This window comes from Manis javanica, chromosome 1, assembly GCF_040802235.1.
Source record: "Manis javanica isolate MJ-LG chromosome 1, MJ_LKY, whole genome shotgun sequence".
NCBI classification, from domain to species: Eukaryota; Metazoa; Chordata; class Mammalia; order Pholidota; family Manidae; genus Manis; species Manis javanica.
Window position 1 is genome coordinate 77,732,669 of NC_133156.1, and position 27,752 is coordinate 77,760,420.

A 27,752-nucleotide genomic window follows, 5' to 3' on the forward strand; every position below is an offset into this window, starting at 1 on the left:
GTATCTAGCCCATGTGTTAATTTCTACCTGCTGAATACAATTTAGTTTGTAGTAAGCGATGCTTTCAAGAACTTTCTCAGCAACCGATCTCCAGGTGGCATTCTTTTCCAAACCACGTGAAGCCAGAGAATTGGCACAAACATCTGATTGGTATGTTCTGCTTCAGGAGAATAATGAGTCTGCTGCAAAAAAGATCGTAAAGTCCCCAAACGAACTATGGCAAATGCTTTAGGTATGTCAATAAATTTGGGCTTCCGTGAATTTAGTTATGCCTTTTCAACTATGCCCAGATCACAGTTTGTCAAATCACAGTGTTATTCTTGAGGCTTCAGGAGGTCTTTGATTATTTCATGACCTTTTCCCTAAATAGCACATATGACTTTGATACAAGAATTTTTGAAGTGCTTCAACTTCACAATCTTTGGCTATTCCCTGGGGCCTGGGTCAACATTCCTATAGGCTCTATTTTAAGATGAAACAGAGAGTTTAAGTGATTTTCCCATGGGCTTGCAGCAAGTCAGCATCTCTGCTGGACACAAACTTTTTAGGCTTTGGCTTTAGATGAGCTCACTGAGCCATATATTTCCCCTAGCAGTTATTTATACACATTACGCATCCGATCTGGATATACTAGTGCTTATTTCCCATTTGCATAATGAGGAATACAACAGGCATCCAGGAAAGAATATTTCCTCATCGTAAGTAGCTGAGTCCTAATGTGAACCTGGCTTTATAGGCACGGGGGTTGAGGGGGCGCGGTTCAGGGAGGAAGATGATCCTGGGCAGTGCACAGGTGCGATTCTGGGTAGAGTCTGGCTGAAATGAGGTCTGGTGGGGATCAGCAGCTGCCTTATGGCAGAAAGACAGGGGAGGGAGACACATTTTCTCACTTGGGTTTTTCTAAATGTAAAACACGGTTTAATTATGGAATGCTGGAATCTTTTTCTGCCTGTTAGGCAACTGGAGACAGGTCCTCAGGAAATACTGAGGGTGATGAGGCTTATGTTCAAGCATAATAATAAATATGGGATGTAGGTGAGGAGAGAAACTTTACTTTTATTTTTTTGCCTTTTCTCTTTTGCACTCATAGGGACAGATCATAGAGAGTATTTTAGAAAGTACCCAGGGAGGATTAAATATGGTAAGCTATTTATGGTTTGGAAAGCTATTTCTTTTAAAATGACTTTTATCAGTAGCTTCTTGGTTACAAAACAATCTTGTCTCATTATAAGTTCACTAAATAAAATTTAGAAAGTACAGATTAAGCAGAGATAAGAAAATTAAATCACCCTGAATTCCACTGCTCAGGGGTAACATTCATCAACATTTTGGTATAAGTTTTTCTTTCTTAAAAAGGACCTTACTCTTTTTTTAGGAGGGTTATATGTTTAAATATATTATATAATTTACTATCAATTTTATACACACACACAGAGGATTATACTATGGGTATTGCCTTTTTAAACTTAATATATTTTGGAAAGCTTTTTAACTTTTAAACTTAATATATTTTGCTTTTTAAACTTAATATATTTTGGAAAGCTCCTCTCTGGTGGTTAAATCATTCCTGATGGTTGCTTAAAACATCATTGTTTATTTAACCAATCCCTCATTGCTAGACATTTCTGCTGTTTCCAAGTTTTCTCCAGTATAAACAGGCTGTGGTGAAGATGTAAATCTTACTTAGAATGGCATCAGATCGTATATTTTATTTGTGTCGTCTGGGACACCAGTATCACTGCTCTGTTAATCTTTTAATGGGAAAACTTGAGGTGAGAGGACTGCTTTGAGTCCAGCCAGGGCTAAAGTGACAATATGTCAGATGGGAAAGTGTTCATCCTTGTTCACTAGAAATGGAGATAAACTCAGTGAGCTCAATTATATGTGGCTAAGGAAATATACTTTCTATACAGCAGACTAGATAATGGTGGAATAGCACTTAATTAAGATATTGAATACAACACTTAAAAAGTGTTGAAAAGGGAGGAACTCATTTGGGTAAACCTGAAGTATGCTGAGTGGTTGCCTGAGGACGTAAATATCCTGGTCACGTTGTCTGCTATGCAGGCCTTTCCAAGGCACATTTCTGAAGCAGAAGCTAACAACAAAGAGAAAAATTCCGAACCTTCAAATAACAACAAAAACCAAAATCCAAACCTGCCTTTCACTGATTTCATTTGGTTCTCCATTAGCTAGATCTGATTTTACCTTTTCAAATTAAGCGGATCTCATTAAGTGTTTTTGGAAAGAGCGAATTGCCTCATGTAATTTTTTCACGTGTAGAGTCTATTCTGCTAAAACAACAAACCTACTCTTTTTGTACCATTCCCTTTAAGCTAAAAAAACTTTTGTGGAAATTCAAAGGAGTCTGTTTAAATTCTATCAGTTCTTATCTCAGCTCCCCCTCACCCCCTCAGCTATTTTTAAAAAGAACACATATATTTTCTATGACTTTCAAGTCTGCACTGATGATGACTTGACTGGCAGACATGAAGGTCTAGGCTGAAGGGATATGTGATCCGAGCAAACTGCAACAAATCTATAGACTGAAGTAACCGAAAACATGCATTTTTTGACTACCCACACATGGTCTGCATGGTGTGGTGCAATGATGTCAGCCTCTCCCCAGATAGTTTGGATGGCTCTGTGCATGGTTAGAGAATAACGTGTTTTGTTTTCCTTCTCCTGGGGGGACCATTGTCTCCAGTTGGTCCTGTGCTCAGTGAGTCATTAATTAAACCCAGAATCTTTGTAAGTGACCTGTTGCAGCGTCAAGGTTTGTTCCCAATTTACTCTGCTTTGCTGCATAATGTTCGGCCCATGTGCTTGTTCTTACGTTTTAAAAATTTCTCTCATTCTTCCTCACACCATGAAGATTCATTTTTGTGATGGAGAGCAAAAGGCTAGGTTAAGAAAAACACAGCCACCTTCAGAGTGCAAAAACTGCAATAAACCCATCGCTTCTAACAACAGCAGAGCATGAAAAGATAAAAAACAGCCTGCCAAGAATGTAGTAACCACCCATTCACTTTTAAATGCTCTCCACACTTCAGTGCACAGACCTAATTACTTTTCTGCATTCCCAAATCCACTTTGCCCGAACTGCAATCAGAAACCTGGCGTTAAAATATTTTAGACTTGGAGGATCAAGACTAATTATGGGCCTTAGCTGCACCTTTTGGTTTTTCTCCCCCCTCCTCCCTCCTTCTCTTCTTTGGGTTACTTTAAAGCACGCTCCACTGGAAGAAAGGCTGCCCAGTCCCAGTTGGGGGTGAAGCCGAGAGAGAATAAAACAAAGAGCAACTCAACTCAATTCAGTAAGCTTCAATGAGGCTGGTATATTTAATGTGAGCCCAGGGTTAGCCCACAGAATTGTGGCAGAATGCAATATTCTCAACAAAAAAAGATGTGTTTAAGGTCGGCTAAGGCCCCATAAGGCTGTTGTTGGTGTTTAAGCAGTCCACTGAGGTATTTAGCACCGAGGGTTTCTAAACATTCCAGCTGAGAATTAAACCACAGCTTTACAGTAGCTGCTTAAAGGTTTGGGGGGCTGGGAGCGTTCCCTCCCCCTTGTATTGAAAGGTCAACAAACAGTAGGAAAGATCATGTTGTAACAAAGATGAAGCCACCTATTATTGAGTATGGTGACAGCTAATAGTACTATCAGAGGGACTAATCCAAGGTATTAAATAGTGCAATTGTTAAAATAACGTCATGGTTATTAGAACACCCAAGCATGAGACATTTTTCATTTTACGTAACATGGAAATATTGCAGGTAAGATTAGCTTTCACATGACAGGCATTTGTTATAAATATGTGAATTTTAGAAAATTGCTTCAGTACCGCAGTTTTCCTGCAGCACACTGAATGCATTTTTGATGTGCAGATGTTATGTTTCATGGCATTTACAAAACTACTTTTGGGTAATTTTGCCGAGTTACACTCTTAAAAAGCTTTCATTCAAGCAAAACAATTTGCCATGCAAGTTGATGCTAGTGTTTAACTTCACTGAGGCATTTTTAGTTTCATGGATTTAATAAGACAAACACTAACACAGAAAAGCATATAGTTTCTCAGATGAATTCGAAAAGTGATTCACACAATTCTTATTCAAGTATTAGAAAGAAGCGTGGTCACCTTGCGGGGCTACAAATGTCCCAAACACAGAAGAACCTTCAACATTAAAATGCCCAAAGCTACTAAAATGTTTCCCTGTTTCTTTGAGTTTCTAGTCATGAAGACTCCAAACAAAGTTGTACTGGAGGAGATGGTTTAAAACAGTGAGATGTTTCAGATGGTTGGAGTTTGCAGGGTGCTAAAGAATTAATACAAGGGGCCCATACATTGGCTCACAACCACCAATTAACCCTCCTTGTTAGATAGGTAATTTATTCCACTCAGGGGCATCAAATATCAGAGAAATCATGGGCCAAAACAGTAATTATCTGCAGGGAATTCAAAGGCTTTGAAAGCCAATAATTCCAAAGAAATAAAAACAGAGTTCTTTTCACTGTATAGACTTCATCTTAAAACCTGTAAAAAGAGCCAGGCCCTGGCTGCGAACCGGTACATTTCAAGGAGATTGCAGAAGGCGAAGGCAGTAAGCATGGGATTTTATTTGCATGAAACTATCTGGAAGTAGAGGTCAAAGACCAAACATTCTGGGCACTCTCTGTATCACACAAAGTCCTGATCCAACATGGAAATGAAGGGCTGGATTGACCAAAAGTGGCAATGGAGAAAAATTTTAAATTACTGAGCTAAAGGAGGTGACAAGAAACTCTGTTTAAAAAGTCTAGTAGTTTAATTTGAATTCTTAAAGCTTGAGTGAAATAAAAGACTGTTTCCTAGGATTAAAACAATAATCACAGAATTTCTTAAACTTCATGGCAAACTCTTCTTAGAAAAGCATTTATTCTTAGCATCAAATCCCGTTTATGCAGCTGTCCTATTTTATAAGGTCTCATTTTGAAATCTTGTGCTAGTGGATATGACTATTTGATAATGATGCTGTTTCTTAATTGTACCCTCACTTATTTCCCACTTTTTCTTCTGTATTTGCTATATCAAAAAAACAAAAACAAAACTCACACTGAAGGCCCATGTTAAAATCTGTAATAAATCAGCTAAGTTGTAGCTATATATTCCATGCATGAATGTACTGGTGCTTCTATACTTTCAAACACATGGTTTCATAGTATTTTGTAGGGGGGCCTTTACTTTTACACATTTACTACCAATTTCATAGAAATTCATGGGAGTAACACCTACTTTTCACTTAACAAGGTCAAGGCACAAATCCACATGCCTAATTTAAGTGATTCCATCCCATTGCAAATCCAAAGCAGATGTGAGGGAAAGAGGAACGCAATTCCCTATAGTTTAGTTGCTCTGATACTTCTGATGATTCTCCTGTGGACTTGGGAGAACAGGTTTGCATTTTCTATAGCGAACTTTCCTAATGAAATAAAAATTTCCAAGATTCTGTTTTTGCCCTTAATTTGTTTCATGTTAGAATCGGACACTATTGTGGCCTATGACAATCTAAGATACTGAATCTGGTCACTTTGCAGACTGAATAAGGCTCTCAGGTGATGTCTGAGGGCTGTTTGTGTAAGTATGTATGTATAAGTAATCATGTAGCCCAGCTGTCATTGAAGAGTGGCTTAGTGAATACCTCCTGGTACGTCATCCAAGGGGGCTGGACTAGATCCCTTTGATACCTGCCTCCAGTGCTTATGGTGCTGTGATACTATGATTTGTTCAATTTAGAGCAAGATGTTTTATTATACTTAAGAAAGCACTTGATTTTCTGGCTTTAGGTATGCAAGAAATATTTCAAATTACATTTATTTTGGTAATTAAAGAAAAATTGCCTGTATCTGAGCTGGCAGGAACATTGGAATTCTTATACAGCCAATGCTAGAGTACCATTTTTAGCATTTCAGATTTCTTTGTATATTTAAATTCTCTCATGTGTTCCTTTTACAGGGGTTTCAACAGGGAAACAGAGGCTACTTCTCAAAAAATGGGAAGCATATGCATAGGTAATGAGAATGCCCATCATATCCAGTCCGCTCCTCAGCAATCAGAGGCCGAATGCTTTGTAGTATTAACTAAGAACCAGAAGAACAAGAGAGGAACAAATTGAAACTCTCTGTGTCACTGACAGACAGGGAGAACATCTCAGTGATGTTTAGGTTAGTTAGCCAAATAATTCACTTTCTACCTTTTCTTTGTGTTGATAATTCTTATATTTACATTTTCATCCTGGCCTTCTAACTGAAGTTTTAGTCCTATTGTACGACGTTGTTGTTTATATGTCCCAGTGTCAAATGGACATCAGCAAACCTGGAATTATAACTCAGTCTGGTTTCCTAGGATCTCCTGTTGGTGGTGTTTATTTCTCTCCAAATCAAAAACTTTGTGTCTTTTGCAGACCTGGGGGCAATCTTCTCCCCAGGCTCAAGGCTTCTATTATTATTAACAATATTGAAGTTCTCCACGTTCAAAGCCCTGAAGGCACTTTCAACTTATTGCTCTTGCTCATTCTTTATAACTTTTAAGATCTTACATTTTTACCTAACCTAGTGTAAGTGCAGTGATGTTATTTCCTTTCTATTCCATAGTCATCGAGACAACCGTAGACATTTGTCATATCTTGCCTGAATTAATGCAGCAGCCTCTGAGCAGCTTTCCTGGCCACCTCTTCCCTTTCTCTAGTTCTGCTGCTAAACAAATGTTTGTAACACAGCCGCTTCCCCACTGAAGAGCCTATAAAGTTCCTGATGCCAATATCGTGCCTAAACTCTGCCACCTGAGTGTCCCCCTCCACCTGCACTATGGAATCATCGTCACCATCACTCCCACATCCCATGCTGCTTCATTTGGCTTGTTTTTGCATTCTCTTGGTTGTATTTCTTCTCAACTTTCCACTGCAACACTTTCTTTTAATGTTCACCTCCCCAAATCCTAACCGCTTTTTAGCCTCCTCCTGTGAGATGTTTTTGCTTGTTTATCCACTCTATCCCCTTTCCTTTGAACTCTTAAATCACATCCTGTCTTTAGACTGGATGATGATCTTGGCAGCTTTGGCAGAATGGAAAGAACCTTGGATTTGAGTCAGATAAACTTGGTTCCAAAACAGGTTTCAATAATGTATCAACTCTGGACCTACTTGGAGCATGTCATTATACCTAAGTCTTTATTGCCTTTTTTTTTTTCTAAACAAAGTGGGGATACTGAAATGGAAATTGATATGGAAATGGAAAGTGATAACAAATGTGAAAGTACTGGCATGTGATCAGATCGTAAGTGTTGAATTTGATTCTTTGAATTTGTTTTTTTTAAAATTTATGTCTCTCTGTCTTCTTAATTTAGCTTCTGGTCCTGTGTATTACATCCCTTTCTACACCCAACAGCCCTAGACATTATGTGAAAATGTGTGGCCAGTAAGTCAATCTGGAATAAAATGTTCACTTTGGAAACTTGGCTCAGAGTTTTCAAACCATCCCGGTTAAAGCTAGTCCAGTCTTGGAATTTGAAATACTGAGTAGAAACAAACCACCACTACCTATAAGTTAAGCCCTGTATTGAGTAACTTTACCATACTCACTTCCTTGGACAATTATTATGACTTTGTATGAATTCCTGGACTGTGACATAAATATAAGATGTTATTTACTAGATAAGTTTTCCCACTTTCCTATCAGCTAAATATATTGATTGTGAAGAAATAAATTTTTGAAGACACCCTAACCCACCTCTACCCAGGGTAATTTGTAATGAGTATTAGCTATCCTTTCACTGGATCTTTTATTAAGTCATCAGTCACCTCTGCACTATGTAGTGTGGGCAAGTTTTGTTCTAGTACTTCACAAATACTAATTCACTTCGTACACACTATCCCAGCATGTAATGTTAATAATGGTTATTTTGATGATAAGGAAACTAATTTGTGGAGGAGCTGAGGCAAGATACCCAAGGTTACACAGCCAGAAAAGTTGGAGGAGGATTTGAACCAGGGAGGCAGTTGGTCCCCAAAGACCCATACTCTTAATCAACAAGCTATGGTGCTGCTTCAAGCCTTTTATGTTTTCATACTTTTCTCCTTGTTTAGACTCTGTTCACTGGCCCCTGAATGATGGCTTGCAAAACTCTAGGACGCAATAAATATGGTCACAACAGTCATGCCTCCTCTATGCCCTGACCTGTTGGGTTGGAAGTGGGGCTGTCAAACTCTCAGAGGAAACAACTCACAGGCAGATGGGATGGGAGAATGAATTTGCCTCCTATAGGAGGGTAGAGATTGTTCCTTTTAATATACAGAGGGTATTTTGCTTTGCCCCAGAGATTAAGAAAGGACAATTGATCTAATTGAGTCATTTTTTAAATCACCACCAAGAATTTCAAAATGCCTCACAAGGCAATTGCCTCAGATAACGTATCTCAAATTGTGTGAGAGAATAGCAAATTACACTGAATTGTCCAGTTTACTTAATTATCTTTAGCCAGCACTGGACCGTACTTTGTTGAATTATAATTTTAGATTGGAAACAGCTTGGCAATTCCTGAGGAAAGGACTTCAAATGGCCACTGTGTTCAAACAGCTTATTTTTCTGGAGCTTTATCATGTTTAGAAGGTCATCGGGCCACCACACCATTGATGTCATCTGACTGAACAAGAAGGTCAGGTTTTATCCCCTTCTTATATTGGGATGTTTCTACTTGCTCTATTACACAGTAATATTGGACATTGCGATTTATCACGTGTTCTCAGAGAACTTATAGCCACTTCTGATATTGTTACAGTTGCACGTTTCTTACCTCAGCCTGGTTGTTCTGGGACTCTCACAGAGAAGGCCCTGCTAATTTCTTTGGTCACATTTATGTATCAAGAGAGAACCTAGTTCTCAATGAGCCATGTTCATATACAAATAATTTTATAAGAAAATAGAAAACATTTAATTGTAAGAAGGATTTTAGCTCTAGAAACTTGTTTTACAAATAGAGAGACCCAACTGAAGTTTATGAAGTCATACTTTACATTTGCTTAAACCCACATAGGTAAGTTTTTAGCAGATTTCCAGTGGAGATCTGTTACCCTCCTTCCTAAGGATGAAAGGGGAATGCTGGCACCCTCCTATTCTTCTGCAGGTGAGAAGATCTCACTTTCAAATGGATTATATCTGTGTAAATCTGAAGGTAAAGTGGCTGTTAATAAACATAGTAGAGGATATTATTATCTGCCCAAAAACTGAGAGGTATGAAAAATATCATATTTTAAAAATTGCTTTGGGTCAACTATGATCCATCCCCAAGGCTTCCTGTGGGCCTGACAGGAAGTGCAGTTTGATTTAGGACTCTCTTTCCCTGCTGCAGCGGGCAGTGCCCTTGGGACTTACACGGAAGTGCTGCATGCCTTCTGCCCATCATTGGCTGCTGAGGTAATTACCCCAAAGACACCCAGTTCATTTACGGTTAGGAGGTTTTGCAGCTTTGCTTCTGTGCCAGGAATCTTTGCCAAGCCTGAGAACCCTTGTGTTTTGCAGTCCAGTCCTTCAAGTCATACGGAAGCCTCCCTCCCTGATCAGCCTGGTCTTACCACCCCCTGATGCTACCATGGAGCAGTGCACGAATGCCACTCCTCATAGACCCATGCAGGCTCTGACCTCCTGCCAGGATGTGGGGGATCACCCCATTGCTCTTCTCCTCAAACCACTCCCCCACTCTCCTCTCCCTCCTGACATAATCTCTCAAAGACAGCAGTTGTCTTCTACAGCTTGTGCGTTCTGCTCTGTCACAAACCATCCCTGAGCCAAGAGAGCACAAAACCTGGCCCCTGGCTAGGAGGGGAGGGTGGGGGAAAAAGAAAGGGAGAATAAAAAGAGAATGGTTTCTTGGTTAATTACCTCATCAGCCTACAATTTAAATAAATAAATGCCTCTGTGCTGGGCTTACCTTTACATGTGATAGGTCTTAAAATCTGCCACATACAGCACTAAACTATGTTTTCTACCTTTATCTTGCATCTACCTACCACTTCAGCATTTTATTAAAAATAAAAATAATAATAATAATAAAGGGAGAAATGTGGGATCCACATATAAATCAAGTATAAAAATCAAACGAATATTCATATTTGACCTGATTGTTTATAGTTCATAATGCGTGATCAAAACCGAAAGTTTCTGTGATATGACTGCCCTTGTACTGTTCACCATGTAAGAATTTATTCACTATGTAAGAATTTGTTCACCATGTAAGAACTTGTTCATTATGCTTCAGAAGATTGGAGACTGACAAGAATTAGGCTTGAGATGGATTAATGATTGTGCACTGAGCATTGACCCCCCTATACAGAATTTTATTGTTGTTAACAACCATTTGATCAATAAATATGAGAGATGCCCTCTCAAAAAAAAAAATTGTTACTGGGAATTTCAAACAATATGGCTTCTCTCTCACTTACCAACTTTACATCTCCCTGTATGGCCCCGGAAGATGACTGGTTAGCCAGAGACGGGTAAGATTCCTCAAAGGAGGAACAACCTAAGACAGGCACAGTCGCAGGGGAGCCATCAGGTGAGAATTTGGGGATCAACAGTGGTGAAGCTTAGAACCTCACCCCCCCTGTTTTGAGAGAAATCTTCTGCATCCGTGGATGTTTTATTGCCCTTGTGTAGCTCGGATTAACACATAGTCTACAGGCACACACCTGATTTTCTACAATTGCTCTCTTACAACACTAAACTGTTTTCTACCTTTATCTTGCATCTACCTACCACTTCAGCATTTTATTAAAAATAAAAATAATAATAATAATAAAGGGAGAAATGTGGGATCCACATATAAATCAAGTATAAAAATCAAATGAATAATCATATTTGACCTGATTGTTTACAGTTCATAATGCGTGATCAAAACCGAAAGTTTCTGTGATGACTGCCCTTGTACTGTTCACCATGTAAGAACTTACTCACTATGTAAGAATTTGTTCACCATGTAAGAACTTGTTCGTTATGCTTCAGAAGACTGGAGACTGACGAGAATTAGGCTTGAGATGGATTAATGATTGTGCATTGAGCATTGACTCCCCTATACAGAATTTTATTGTTGTTAACAACCATTTGATCAATAAATATGAGAGATACCCTCTCCAAAAAAAAAATATATATATATATATATAAATAAAAAAAAAATCTGCCACAAACCTCACGAAGCCAGGCTTATTATCTCCGTTTTTCGGATGAAGAGTTCCGTTTCCCTCCAAGGCCAGCCATGCCCCCTGGAAGTAGTAGGGCCAGCATTTCATTTCGGGCCAGTTAGATTCCAAAGCTGATATTCTTTTTAAAAACATGCCACAAGTGTGAGACTGAACCAAAGTTGTTGTTGTTGTTGTTTTAATTCTTCTTTCTGAAGAAAGCACTTCCACCCCTGGAACACTGCCGCCGTAGTGATAATGCAGACCCAGTTGGACTGTTTCTCTTGCTCGGGCTTCCGCGGGCTGCCTGCTTGCCCGCCTGCCTGGGAGCTTTGCTCTTCTAACTCCTCCAGTGCAGATTTTTCCCCAGAAGGTGCTTTGAGAAGGTGTGTGCTCTCTCAGTTAGTTCCAGGTCGGTGCTGAGTTCTGGCACGCCCACATCCCTGGGAGTCTTGCTGAACACAAATTTCTGGGCCTCCTCTCGGGGGTCCCTGAACAAGGAGCCTGGGGTGGCACCTAAGAATCTGCATTTTTAACAAGTTCACACGGTATATCGATGCTACTGATGAGGCTACGGGCACACTCGGGAGCCGGTGTTCTAGGTGATAATGGCATCTCTGATTTCATTTAATTCAATAAGTGAAAATGTAGGGATATGAGTGTTCTCATGCCTGGGTTACCCAGGGGATTTATTTCAGCTCAATATTGCTAATTACTGTCAAGGTTAAACATGATCCAGTTTCATTTTTCATCTTTTTTTTTCAGTTATAGATTCTTTTTTAAGGACAAGAAACACAACAGTAATACCGAAATGCAACACGTTTAAGGAGGAGCACAGACATGTTAGCAATTCTGCAAATTTTCTTCAAGATGTTTTTCAATAGTTACATATCTTGTATTCACCTGACCAGATTCTTGTATAGGATCCAAAAGGAGTGGAATATTTAAAAATCAAACATTAAAAAGAGAAATTAGAGCTTTCCAGTTGATGTTTCATTTATGATAGACTACCCCAGTGTAGTTTCTTTTTATCTGCATTTTAATATACTGAAACAAAAACATGCTACTTTTAAACTGTTAGTCAGGAATATCATATTTTTGATATATATATTGGATTTAAATAACATGAATTTCTTGTTAAATGCAAAAAAATTTCTTTATATACTGTAAGTCTTTAAATAATCTATTGATTGAATTATATAACATGCTAATAATTCACTAAACTAAAATAAACATAGTTTCATCCCCTTTTGTGAAATGTCACACAAAAATTTTTAAAGCATCTATAAGGGTTTCAAGAGATTAAATAATCCTAGAAAAGGGATTCAGGAGTCAGAAAAGGAAGGGGAATCTTATTCTAGGTGAGTGGACACCACGTTCACCCATTTTGTTGTATTACTATTATTCTCTTCTTTTTCTTCTGGCTGGTGTGGTACATAAGGCCATATCCACCCAGGGAATGTCTTCACCCTTAGAAGGCCTGTTGGGTGCAGGGCCTGTAGAGTGAATTCGTAGTTGGAGCAGGTTCTTTGCTAGGCTTTTGGCAAAAGCACTCTCGTTTCTATGCCTCTTCGAGTCAGAGGGTTCACATCCAGAGTTGGAGGCATGGCAGTGGGACCAGGGAAGGTGGTTTAGAAGCCCACAGTTCTGCCTGTCTATAGCCCTTTTGTTAAGGAACAAAAGGAATCCTCCCAAATTACATATGCCGAGCCTAGTTTACCACAATGAGAGGCCAGACTGGAATTTGGGACCAAAACCCAACAAGGTGGCCATTGATCTATAATGTTCTCCATTCTTGAATTGAGTTCAACATTAGGTGGCATGGGATTCAGGATTCAGGATTTGGGATTCTAACCCTCCCTCCCTCCCTTCCTTCCTTCCTTCCTCGCAACAATGACTAACTGAAATGGTTCCACAGCCCCCTGGGAGTGGATTAACTCCATCCCCATGCAAAATTCTTCACTGCTTTCCATTGCCCACTTAGGTGATCTCTGTCCCTCAGCTGAGCATTAGATGACATGGTCCCAACCTCTTTCCCTGACCAGTCTAGGCTCCCATGACACCTTTCTCCTTCCTAACACCCCCTGTGATCTGGTTACCACTCTGCTTTTTTTTTAAACTTCTTGCCTCTCTCCTGACCAGGATTGCCAGTCTTAGGCATTTTGTCTTTCAAATGCTCCTTCCTTTATGAGAATGAATATTTTGCTCTTGATTAAATTCTGTTGAGATTAATGACCTATTTGTATAATGTGCATTTCTGCCCCTGGATTGTAAGCTGTTTGATAATCATCTTTGTGATTCCTGTATCTAAGACAGCCCATGTTGCACTTTTACAGAAACAGAGTACCTTCAAGTCTGTTATTTCATTTGATCCCCACCACACTTGTGTTAGGGTGATATTTGGTTTGTACTGAAAGTAAAGTGACTAGAAGAAATGTTAAAACATATTGAACAGTAGCATTAAGCAACTTTGCAGAAATAACAGGAAACTGGCATTGAGCCAAAGCAAACTGAACTACAAATTGAAGGTAACAGAACAGACTTTGCAAAATAATTGTTGCTATAAACTAAGAAAAGGCCATTCTTAGTAGTTGAATTGCAAAGTTTGCTGGCTAACTAACATGTTTGGGGCATGCGCCTTGTCGATGGAGGTGTCATGGCTAGTGATGTTTTGTGGAACCTATGAGGAGACCTGCCCATAATTTGAAGAACATTGCCTGATCTCTAAATTGCAATGGACTTTGCATAATTATGAGGGGTTGGTTATAGCCCTTGGCAGTAAGTTGGTGTCAATAGGGTAACTAATGGTAACTAAAACTATGTAGAACAGAAAAAAAAAAAAGACACACAAGCAAAAGCCAAGGCCAGCTAAGTTGGTTTTACTTATAAAATTCATCGAAGCAGAATTTTCAGTGTTTATATCCCTTTCTAATGCAAGAAGGCAGTGTCATGGCAAGATCCCTAGGACACCCTGATGTGTCACCTATGTGACCTTGAGTAGGCCTCTTAGGACTTCATATTCAACATGGGTTAATGAAACCTGCCCTAGAGGGGGTTTTGTGAAAACAATATGGGGTAACATATATTAAAGCAAAAAATTTGTGTACAAATAAGACAAAGTAAGTATTTGAGTTACTTGTTTTCCATTGAAGATATAGCAAAGCATTATAACTTAAAAATATATTTCTATTTTTTTTCTTTAATATCTATATTTCATAAAACAGACTTTTGTTTGGTCGTCTCCAGACCTCCCTTGGAGTGTGTGTGAGTGCAGCACCTGGGTTCTTGGGAGGGCTCCCTGCAGCTGGCTGAGCCCTGCATGGATAACTTTTGGTGTGCTGCTTATTATGGGCTGAATTGTATTCCTCAAAATTCATATGTTGAAGTTCTAACCCCAATACTTTAGAAGATGACTGTAGTTGGCAATAGGGTCTTTAAAGAGGTAATTAAGGTAAGACAGGTTATATGGGTGGACCCTTCTGCAATCTGACTGGTGTCTTGAGTACAAGTGGAGATTAGAGTATAGATTTAATTTATCGGCATTATCCTAACTTGACTAGTCCATACCTATTCTATAAAGATGGAGAAAAATAGCTTTTTATTTAGGATTCTTTTAGTAAGGATATACTTGACTCTGATTAATTTGGAGAACTGAGTGACTGTGGAGTAATTAAATTGATTGGTGGGTATGGCTTATGGCATCAGTTTTGTTGGTCTGAGCATATAAATTATGCTACAAAACCATTTCCAAAACTAAATTTAGGTTTTGGGAAGACACATAATCTCTTCAAAGCTGAAATTTCAGTATGGCAGTTCTACTCTTAGGATATTTATTTATTTACTTTGCATTTGATCGATTTCTTCCTAATCAAACTTAAACTTAAACTTCCTAATCAAACTTAAACTAACTTACCTAAGTAAATAAAACAAAATCCCTGAATTTTTTCCAACCTTTTTCTGTTGGACTTAATCTTCGATTGGGCATAGTAGGCTATATACTTTATGTGACACATAATTTATTTCCATGTGTCTTCAGGCTTCTCTGTAACTTTCTTTATAACAACTAATAAATTAAATAATAATATCTTTGTTATTCATTATCTTTTTTTACTGGTAACACTGGAATTGGTCCTGAAAACTAAGGATTCCAACCCCTGGAAACCACTGATCTTTTTACCATCTCTGTAATTTTGCTTTCTACAGAATGTTGTGTATTTGGAATCACACAGCATGTAGCCTTTCAGATTAGTTTCCTTCACTTTGTAATATGCATTTACATGGTTTGATAGCTCATTTCCTTTTAGTGCTGAATAATATTCCATTGTTTGGATGTACCACAGTTAACTTATCTTTTCACCTGCTAAAGGATATCTTGGTTGCTTCTGAGTTTTGACAATTATAAATAAAACTGATACAAACATCACGTGCAGGTTTTTATGTGAATGTCTTTAATTCCTTTGGTTAAATACCAAGAAGTACATGTATGTTTATATAAAAGCACGTTTAATTGTGTAATAAACTGCCAAACTGTCTTCCAAAATGGCTGTACCATTTTGCATTCCCACCAGCAATGGATGAGACTTTTAGTCGCTCCACATCCTTGTCAGCATTTGGTGCTGCCAGTGTTCTGGATTTTGGCTATTCTAATAGGTGTGTAGTGGTATCTCAGAGTTTTAAGGTGTGTTTCCCTGATGATATATGGTGGAGTTTAGTGGTTTTTTAACTTATTTCTTGCTCTTTAAAAAATAAACGAAATGGGTTTCAGATATTGTATTTTTCAGTAAAATTAAATGCAATGTGTTATAGATATAAATATTTTTTATTCTGCAAGTTGTTTGAAAAAAACTGTATACCTATAATATGGGATAAGCAGGAAAATGCAGATACTATGGAGAATAAAGAAATGTTGCCTCTTTTGCTGATAGTGCTTTGGCCTTAAAGGAGATAATTTGTCTGCTATTTACATGATAATTTTTTAAAGTTAAAATATCCAGAAATTTAGAAAAAATAATTCTCCTTAGCTCTCCCTCTTGGAACAGAAATATAATGTATTAAAGATCAGTTGATGTCATATATTTCTATCAGTGCTATAAATTAAGGCTTAGTTTATAATACAATTGAGGCTTTACAATTATAGATTAGCATTTTCATGAGGAATTAGAATTTTTCTATATCTTCCATTTGAAAATTATTCTTATGCATATCGGAGCTAATAAAGAAGAATTGTTTTTATAATAAGCATTTTCTCTTTTCTTTTTTTTTTACATTTTATGTCAATGGAAAAGAACCCCCAAAATAAGTGCAGCTTCTTATCATCGTGCAAATGTGATTCCAGAGCACACTTCTCTGTCTTAATCACTGAAATTATTTGGTTATCAAAGCCATACACAGTTCATGATTTGACTTTCATCCTTTTCAGACTTACCCATGATATTGGTTTGGCCTTGAAAACATTAAAATGGCCTTTGTTTGATATTCAACATATAATTTCAGAAAGATGTGCTCATTTTAAAAATTGAGGCTGAGTGTTAGTGTGAAAGAAGAGCCCAAACAAGGCCTTCGAATAGAACCACAGTTTCGAAGGGTGTGTGGGTAAACAAGAAAATGGTTAAAGGTGTATTTGTGTGTGTGATGGTGATGTGTGTGATTGTGGTTTTGTGTTTGCGTGTGTGTATATATTCAATCCCTTCCCCATAGTAGACAAAAACATTCTGTAAAGCAGAGACTATTTCCGAAAAGAAATCTTTAAATCTTTTTAACGGAATTATTCTAAATTTGATATTTTGGAAAATAATTTCCTCCAATCAGCTGTTCCTAATTAAAAGGCAACAGGCCATATGTTCTGTGACAAATCAGACTTGTTTTGGCAAAGGGAGTTACATGACCTGGCTTGGAAGTATCAGAACACTAAGAGATTAGATGCCACCTGCCCTCAGTTAACTTCTGTATGAGAGGCATTTTTCTATGCTAAGTTCATAACAGTAACACAATTGTAATGTTTTCAAAATAGAGATTAAGTTACTTTCTGATAAGTGTGTCCAGGATTTCATGCTGCTTTCAGCAGTCATCAGTGAGTGAATAGTTTTTGTGCAGTTCTTTAGATGGCTTCTCCTGCAGGAGTTATTACATTTATTTGATTTCATTTCTTGCTCTGGGTATTGCAAGGCATAGTGGTGGGGCTGATGTAGGGTTCTTGACAATAAGGGAGTAGAGGCCATCAGATACGGGCTCTGGGGAAGCCTAACTTTCCCTGTAGGGTGTCCTAAACTATCATGAATCTTTGGAAAAGGGGTGTTTTGCAAAAGATCCACAATATAGGTGGTCCAAATTCACTCTATGAGAAATACTGCTCTAGGGGTTATCAAACTGTTGACCCTTCCCTCCCACTAGACCTTAAACAATATGAAAGAGCAACAAGATTTCTTCTGGCCTCAAAGAACAATAAATTCAATGCCACTTCAGAGTATAAAATGGAGAGATTTTCCCCATGGAAGGACACTAAATACAAATTCAAATCATTTGTTACTAATCAAACTAAGTATCTTTTCATCTTGCTCTTTAACAATATTGTTATATTAATATTTGTGTTCACAATTCTGATTTTTGTGCTTGGAATACTTTCTCATCATGCATCCTTAAGGATGCCTGCTAAAAACTTTCATTTCTAATAAAGCTCTGATAAGTTCATGTCTCTATCTAAGATCCTTAGAAATACGCTTTCTTCATATACCTTTAAAAAGTTGATGAAACACCATGACTCCTAATCATATCCCACTCTCCTGCTTCTTGTCTGCCACTTCTCTTGGTGCCCCTCCCACCACCCCGCTAGTGCCCACACGATCGATCTGGCAGCTGTCGCCCTGCGGTTGGCCCCACCACCTCCTCCCACAGTCTCGTGCTGTCAAGTGTGCTTAAGGGACCAGCAGAGCTGAAGAATTTCTCAGGTCATGTTCACTGACCTAGAAAACCAGAGAGGTCCTAGCTTTGGCCCATGGCTTGTGGCTGTGACCCAGCTCTGCCTAAGAGGCTAATGCATTCAGCAGCCTGAGATGCTGTGAGGATGGCCAATCCCAAAGTCAGGAGGGTGTCAGAAGAGCAATCTGTGTTTCCCAAATAACCTCAACTGCCAGTTTCCCCATTTGCTCTTTGGTGATATAGCTGAAATGCTGTGATTCTGTTTTGGAAAATACGTAACTCCCTCAAAATTATTTTCCAAAAGGTAGGATTCAGCAATAGCACAACAGCCAGAAGGACCTCAGCGAGCCAGATGTGGGCTGTCTCCTTGTTTGCAGTTTCCCACTCCGATTGGGAAATCAGCTGCTAGGAAGCGTGGACAGAGGATAATTCCTTCGCCTGGCAGCTGAGCTGTAATCTAGCCTATCGTTCTTTAGTGAGCTCTTACTTGCTGGAGACATTTTAATGTCTTAATGAAAGGACAGGGAAATTATCACTCACTGATTTGTGTTTTTAAATTTGGAGTTTCTAAATTAAGACTACTTAACGATACAGGCATGCCCATTTCCAGGACTGGGTGTGCAGCTCCGGCGTTTGATATGTCACCGTGAGGGTTTCCTGTGAGGTAATTATCATGCTGGGATGAGCTAATCTCCCCTAGAATAGTACACCTGCCTCATTCTGCTAACAAATAGGCCCTGCCTTCTAGAGACTGCCTGACCTGACTTATTATATCCCCACCATCAGCAGAAAGACTCATATCATCACTGGGCCAAAGGTGAATTGCCTAGAGACAAAGTTGGAATGAATTTTTTGCAGTCCTATTTCGCCAGACATTCAAACCACTTCATTCTGAAGAGTGGAGACCTTTAACTCTGTCACATATTTATATATGCTTATAAGGCCAGGGAAGGGTCTTTCTGCAGATCTGCTCTGATGAATATATCAAAATAGTATTCCTGAAGAAACTGTGTCTGCATCCCAAACCTTTGTTTTCTAATATTAAAACTCTGACAAGAGACATACCATTGCTGGTGTTTTAGTTAGCTGCATTTTGGAAGTTGCCTATGTACGCTTTTGTCAGGTAGCAGTCAGCATAGGATTTCAGGTCCATACCCAGTCTAGAGCTGGAGTTGGGGTAAGGGTCACACAGGTGTCCATCTACTCCCTAAAATAAAATAAAATAAAAATTAAGATCTTCTAGTTGATGCCTATTTTCCATATAAAATGTGGCTTTGTGTTTTTTTTATAGTTTTTCTTATTCCCTACAGCAAAAGAGGCTAATATTCATTTAAAACCCAATAACAATTAAAACCCCCAATAACAATTAAAACCTACAATGAACAACTGCTCTAGCTTTGTTTATTGCATGCATAAATAATGATACTTCAATGAACATGTTAGTATCTATGATCTCTTCTCAGATTAAGGTTGCCTCGAGACTGCTTGCTTTGGCTACTGTAAATGTGACATGAATTACGTGCAGGAAAATGTGTCTAACATGCTGGGTTTGAAGTAAATTATTTTCTTCTAATATACCTACACAACTGTCACAAGGAATTACACTGCAGATTTAGTGATGTTAAGTGTCAATTGTAATTTGGTGACAGCCATTTTATTGGCTATGCATACTGCTCTGCTAGGACTGCCTCTCAGTATGGAGGCCACCGTATCATTAAAAACCAGTGATCCTTCACTGATGACATAATTTGACTGGCAGAGAGAGGAGCAGAGAGGGGTTTGCTTCCACCTGCACAGAATCTGCTCTATGTCAGAGATGAATTTGCCTTCAAATTAGAAACAGCACTGCAGATGAGGGGCGGTGATTTTGCTTGAGTTCTTTTAAGGCGTTTTTCTGGAATGGTTACTGAGCAGCTGATAGAAGTCTCCTTTAATATGTCAAACATATATATTATGCAGCCTGTAAACATTTCAAATATTTTTAGTCATAGCTTACAGTGAGTTATCTATGAAAGAGTTTTAGCTGAACGGAGCCACATGTATTTCTGCTCACTCACCCATCCATTTCTTTTGTCTATAACTCTGTCTTTGGCATAGGTTCCAGGAATAAAATTTATGTGATAAAATGGTAACTAAAAAAACCCCAACAAAACCCTGACAAAAAAACAACCAACGTCTAATATGAGCTCTGCGTTTGGCAGGTAGGATAAATCATTGGAGCTATGTAAAAATTTGCAGTACAAACAGAACTATAATCATACATTCTGAAAATTCTATAAACTGACAATTCAAGTTATGTGTTTTATGCTAATATACATTGTGGTGAGGTCTAATAAACTGTGACTCACTCATAAATAGTAGAAAAGCTGATGGCACTCACGCACAAGCACATACACAGACTCACACACATTCTGTACTTACTCAGGAAACAGGAAACAGAGTCCAAGACTTTCTTAGCAAATTTAAATCAATATAACTGCATTCCATTTTCAGTATTTAAATTAAATTTTTTTGCTGCAAGGCACTGTAAGGAACAAAGCAAAGTACCTTAAAAGAAAGTGTATCACTTGTAATTTTACCTCATTTCACACCTATTTGACAGCTTCTCTTAGCCAATTGGTTTCACTGAAAATGCTGACAATATTCACTATTAGAGTCCTGTCCGTCTGTGTGGAGACCATTCCTCTTAGATACACTTAATTAGCTTTCAACATGGAAAACGAACTTTTTCCCTCCTTACACTCACTACTGACACTTGCCACTATTTCCCCATTCTCTTAACACAGCATTATTTATTTATTTATTAAGAAAAGAAACTTCCCAGAACAATGAATAGCACAAATTATTCAGCCAATTTCAGTCTAGCAGCATAAATCATCCTCAGGCAGACAGACTACTTATTACAAATGCTTTGTCTAAGAGAAATATACCATTGAAGGTTTAATCAGAAGTACTAAACATTTCAGACTTCCCTGTTTTTATTCTTGGCCAGGAATTCTATTTCTCTGTCTCCAGAGGCTCTTGGAAATGCTCCCTTTTTCCCATGAAATATTGAGGCTGTTTTTATCCACAGTAGGGAAGAGGGTATGAATAAAAGTGTACTTTTTCTGAAGAAAAAATTCAAATGGGGGTTGGCCATCTTCTAAATTCTTGAAAGCATATTTCAGGGCCAACTGTGGATATGTTAATAGCTTCCCACACAGTGGGTCATCAAGTCTTACTTTTTGAGATAGGTCAGGGTGTTCCCAAAATGATTCAAGGAGAAGTACATGGAATTTGGAAGCAGGATGAATCCAGAGCATCTGGCAGAGCTGGAAGAAACTGGTTCTTCTCTGGCCTTGTTGGTTCCTAAGGCTTCTGCCACTTAGGTTTTTTTAACTGAAGTTTCCTCCTTTACTGCCTTATTAATATAAATGGGCCCCATAAAAATGCTTGGTTACAGTATGGTGGGCTAAAATACACCCATAAAAAATCTTTTTTGGTAAGCTCCAAATAATGGTGATATTTTTTCCAGTAAGAAGAATGAAATCTTAATTCCCCTAATACTTTAATTGCCATCTTTAACCCTTAGTTATCATTTAATAAATTCCTAGACTATCAATGATTCAAGACATCTATGTATGCTATTGAGGACATCAGATATTTGGAATCACTCTGAAACTTGAAAAAATATTATGTCCATGCCTGATTTTGATAATCATTTACTCTAAGGGAATGTTTCTACTCTACTAAAGCAGTTAGTGAGGTGGGTTTTTGTTTTTTGTTGTTTTGTTTTGTTTATTTTTGACAACAAGGCTTGCTACTCACCAAAAAAATTCAACAATTTTCTTCAGTTAAAATGGTCATGGCTGAGCAAAGAATAGTGCTTCCTCATCCAGTTTTCATCAAAAAGGGGGTTATATTGTCCACTGTTGAAACCACTAGGAAACCTTGGGAGAAGGTGGGAATAAGCTGGTAGTGGCAGTGTCAGAGGAACCAGGGATTGTGGTTTTGGAGTATAGAGACAGGGAAGATGTCATGAAAGATCAGTCTGTACTTAAGGCCCCCTGTGCGGACAGCCAGTCTCAGCAGCCCAGAGCCCCCAGCCTATGTGAAGGCACCCCTTCAGGGAAGCCTAAAGAAAGGCATGACCTGGAACATGGCACGGTTTCCTTCTGGGCCTGTTTTCCGCAGTAGTTTCTGGACTCAGCCTTGCTTACCGTACAAGCTCTGAGTGAATTGTGGCCCAAGCATCTGTGGCCATGGGCCATGTGACAAAGTATTCCTTTCTGATGTACATGTGGCATTTTGCCATAAAAAGGTACAGTACATGGATCTCCAGAGGAACATGCGTCAAGTTTATTTTCTGACTAGTAAATGAATAAATTTTTCTGACTCAATTGGGAATGAAAGGAAAATAACCTGCCTTTGGAGCTATCCCAAGATCTGATTCCTTTAGAGCAGTTCATGTAATTTAACAACAAAACCCAGTCATCAGAGAAGTCCGCTGTAGGTATGTAGCCAACTATAAGCCTCGCAGATGAGGGAACTCTGGATCCACAGGGGCTGAGATAGAAGTAGGTAACTTTGAGCAATGCTGGGGAGAAAATTTAGCTCAGGGAAATGCCAATAAAATAAATCCAGGTCTCCATTTTAGACAGACCCACTTAAACCCCTAAGTTTTTAGGAAGTGATATCACAATGCACTCTTAGAAATGGTTTGGTTATAATTACCATCTGTCTAGAGTTTATGCCCATTTGATTAGATTTGTCATCTAGTTTGCTACAGCTTTAGTAAGTATAGAACAAACTGGGGAGAATCTACAGGAGGCTGGTGAAGAAGTGGGGGAAGCCAAGTGCAGGGGTTGAGATCTCACACCAATGAGTGTTTAGAATTGTAGATAACAGGAAAAATGTTCACACAGCACAAAATGTTACGTTTTTCAGTGAACAACTAGTTTTTCTGAACTTAATCTCTCTCAGACCAAGTCATCACAGTCTATAGTAGGGTGGGCCGCAGTCCTAATTGCCCAGGACAGCTCCGGTTTATGTCTGGTGAGCAGGCTTCGTTATAAATAATATCTCCTTTTATTCTAAACTGTATCCTGGCATTGGAGATAAATTATACAGTCACCCTAACCATAAACAAGGCTTCTTTTGAACCTAATAGATTTGTATAAAGGATGAAAGTGGAAATGATTGGATTTGGGTTTCAAGTCTGGTTTCTTGAAGTGATGGAGTGAGCAGTAAGGGACATGGACCCCAGAGCCACGCATGCCTAGATGATGATACACTTGGGCCTCCATCTTCCCTCCTACTGCTGTCATTATGTCCTTCAGTCTTTCTTCCCTAGACTTGCTCTGAGGATATTTTGAAATGTTTTCAGATAATCAATTTAGGACTCCAAATAGTTTTGGTTTTTCTTTTAGTTGTAATATTTAGGAAAAAGTGAGGAGCTAGATTTCCTATTACTTGCTTAATTTAATGAGGGAGTTGGGAATGGAATTAAAGTTCACTTCACTCCATTGTGAGAACTGTCTTAGGTGGTGTGTTAGAATAGATGCCTTCCGAGAGCAATCAATGCTGAATTATAATTAGGATATGACCAATGGATTTGATGTTTGTATGATGTAGGAGAAGTTCAGATTTTGCCAAAGTTAAAAGAAACTGCCAGTGAGTTAATTTAAGAAACAACATGATTAAAAATATTTGGAAACACGGACATTACTTATTTTTAAATATTTAAACAAGATTTCCCATAAAATTAGAAATTTCAATTCACCATATTACTTATGTTAATTCTTTAGAAGTTAAGAATTACACTTCACTGCCTGACAGATTTTTTTGATTAAACACAGGCTGGTTAATGTGAGTTTGCTGTGAATAATGATTTTTTTGGGGGTATTTTTCTTAGCAAAGCATGCATTAAATTAATTGCTTTAAAAATGTATATATGAAATGATACATTCAAGGTCTTTGGGAAAACAGGAAATGTAGAGTACTGGTATGTTTTCCTAGGAATATTATCTTCTATTTTGGTTCACTTATTTTTCATGTAACAAAATTTTCAATTGTTAATTGAGGAAACACCTGTTTTACCTGACTTTCTTTAGTGCACTGGATGGATATTGGATGCCTTGCAGCAAAACTCTCATTAAACCAAGGATTCCATGATAGGAGTACAATGGCTGAATTATTGCATCGAAGAGAATATTATACTAAAGCTTCCCTGCATCAGGATCCTCTGGGGCTTTGCTATAGAATTACTAGTAAATGGAACCATTTTATAAAAACATCCTTCCGGATGCTTCAGGATTTCAAAGAATTGGATGAGAAGAGATACTTTGTCACAGATGGGGAATTGATTTGGAGAAGAAAACAACTATTAGAAACAAATGACCATTTCTTGGGGTGAAGGGAAGTGAAGCATAGGCTGCATGGAGCCAGTTGTATTTAACTTCTGTATAAGCTGCCAGGAGAAGCTTAAATGACAGAAATGTCCAAAGGCTGTGGGGCTTTTTTCTTATGCCAATCAGCCTGTTACCTTTCTCTGGCATTAGTCATTGATGTGCGGGAGGCATGTGACCTGAACCAGCCCAATCAGAATACTCTGACACCTTCTCAGTGAAAAGTCTGCACCTCACTTGCAGCTAAAGTCATCCTACTACACCAAGAGAGGCCAGTTTTAGAAGAGTCTTATTAGGTATTCTTAGGGTAATGATGATGACAGGACTGCTGTGGGGATTAACTAAGGAGATGGCACATTGAGAAATTTTCAGGCTTTATGATGACTTAAAGCCTTTTTGGTCAGTGCAAAGGCAAGGAAGATTTTATAATCTAAGCAAAGTACCCATTATGGCAGGGGCTCAATAAATACCTGTTTTCTTTCTTGGCTGATCAGTGTCTATTCTTTGGTTTTGTCTTTACTTCACCTTTTCAGCTTAATACACAGATTGGTTTTCCCTCTAGTTCCATGGCCCAGGGCCTGGGAATTCCCTTCCTATCTATCAAGAGGCATGGGAAAACCTATTATCAACCTTCATACATTATTGTGGCCGACGAGTGAACACCTCCTCTCCGTGTCATCAGATAGGAAAGTTTCACCTAATCACAGACTAGCTGGACATTCCAATCATTCTTTAGCTAAGTACAAATCTCCTTTGAGGAAAAGCAGATTTGGGGGCACAGGCTGTGGCAGATCGGATGTTCTCCCAAGTGACCACATTTCTTCTGCTGCACACTTTGCCGGAACTTCGCCACTCCCTCAACCGCAGGCAGAGTCTACGCCTCTTTCTCTTACAGCTGGGTGGGTTTTGCCGACTGCGTTGTCTAACAGTACGGCAGAAGTGATGCGATGGGGTTTCCTAGGCCAAGTCAAACGGGATGGATGTTTGCCTGGCTGCCTCTCCGGGGCTGCTCCCCATTGGAAAGCAGGCAGTCTGCCGAGAGGAGGTGCCGGCTGCGCGGAGAAGACCCAAGGCGGCTCTGGCTGCAGTCGGCGCCCCCCACCGGCGCACCGCGGGAGCAAGCCGGCGGGTACGGGCCATCCTTCTGCCTCAGCTGGGCTGCAGCTCCTGATGCTGTGGGAAGTTTCCTGCCCAGATGGTAGACTGGCGGGCAAAATAAATGGTTGCTAGGGATATAACACGGGTTTACAGTCACGGTATGGCAGTACCTAGTGTGGGCTCTGGAGACAAACCATCGGAATCTGAATGCCCAAGCGGTACAGAGCGCTGTTCTTATGCCCTGAAGGAATCCCCAGTGAACAAAACAGAAGTCCTCCCAGCCCTCATGGAGCTTCCTTCCCAGCATGTGAGGGACAATAATATAAGCCCTTAGCATAGAAAGCATTTACTACAGCACCTGGCACATAAGTTCAGCCTGAATATTGGTTATCAGTATGATTATTGAACATGAAAAGACTATGGTTATTATCTGTGACTCTGATGTTACAAACAGTATTGTCTGTCCATTTTAATGGCCACAGTTCAACAGATGGGAGATAACATCTCATTTATGTGAGCAGAACAAAAGTTTGCAATGGCTGAGATAATTCTAGTAAATTATACAGTACCTAGTGTTTAATATTCAGCTGTTATATAATAGCCTCTAGGACTCTGTGTACCTATAAAGAGATGTTGAACAGGATATGAAAATAATTTCATAAATACTAAAAAAGGAATGTCAACAGAAAAATACAGTAAAATCCTGATGATCGGTGGTGTAATGGGGGCAGGAAACATGTTGATAATTGAAGCCAACACATAGCTCTCAGCTCCTGGTTCATCAAACCTTTTCCCAAATGAGAAGCAGCAAAACCAGCTGGTTAAATTTCACTTCCTTTTATTGCTCCTGTGGTGATGCTAATGAATAATAAACAATGAGAGGCAAGAACCCAGGTAATCAGCCTGTTGTGGATGTTTAGAGCTGGAAGGGACCTTAGAGGCTTCCCTGGTCTAGTTCCCTTATTCTAGAGCTTAGGAAACCGAAGCTTGGAGATGCTGAGTGTCCTGATGGCTCATGGCTGGTGAGCATCACAGCTACACAAAGTCCCAAGTCCAGGGCTTCCAGTCTTGCTCCTTGCTCACAGCTTTTACTGATTTTTCACTTACACTGTCTCCCTCCTTTTCTCTTCATATCTGAAACTTCTAATTATCTGGGGGTTTATGTACAAGTAACTGAGTTAAACAGAACGAGGGCTCCTTTTTCAATATTGTGGTCAGTAAACAAATATGTGGCCAGAAAGGAGCCAGCAATTCGGAATTCCAGGCTCCATGAATTTGTGCAAGCTACTGGCTCCATCCAGAGTGCCTTCGTGCTTTTTAAAATTTCTGCGCAGCTGCTTTCCCACATAAAAAAGGCTCCTAATGCCCACTGTTGTGGGAGGAAGTCATTGAGCGGTCATGACCTCTGATGGACAAGTGAGGGAGACCTCTGGGGAAATGAGAGACTCCTCACACTCTCCCCTGTCCTTGGAATTTATGTTCTGCTTGCTGTTCCCACAGCAGGAGCCGTTTTCAAGGATGCAACTATGAGAGGGTAAGGTGTGTTGAGACCATCCGGATGGTATGTGTGACTGACCTCCGTTAAGGCCTCTGTATAAACTTCCAAGGTTTGGCAGGTAGGCGCAGAGCTCAACTCCTCTTGCAGCTGCCCAACACAGGCCTTGAAAGTAAGTTCCCTTGCTCCTTGAAACCACCGTGTACCAGTTTGGAGCAGTCTGCCTGGTCTGTGGGTCTCTCCTTGCCCTCCATGTATGGGGGCCAGGTTCTAAACAACAGTGCTCGGGCTGCAACACCGTGAAGCTTTCCCTGGCTGACTACTTGGTTCCTACCTCAACTTACCTTGTATTATAGCCCAATGTAATCACTTCTGTTCAAATTGTAAGCTTCTTGAGGGTAGATAGGCAATAGAGGTACTGGGACAACACAGTGTCATCCATGAGTACCATGATCTGTATCTGCTGTGATAGGTATTGTGTATCTTTCCTAAATTTAATAAAAAGCTTTCACTATGTCCCTTTCAGGACTTTGCAGCTAGCCACCCTATTTGTCCTAGAGTTAAATTCCAATCAGCGGTGAGTTGTTTGGTCATGTTTTCAGAATGTCAGTGGCAAGAGCAATAAAGTAATAGGAGGAAATGCTTTTGATCAA

At 39.2% G+C, this 27,752-nt stretch overlaps 1 long non-coding RNA gene across 1 annotated transcript in view; it reads left to right on the forward strand.

Annotated features, from left to right (window-relative positions):
* The window catches only part of LOC140848907 (uncharacterized), a 314,939-nt gene that overhangs the window by 220,673 nt on the left and 66,514 nt on the right, over window positions 1-27,752 (forward strand). The gene's annotated exons all lie outside the window — the stretch shown is intronic.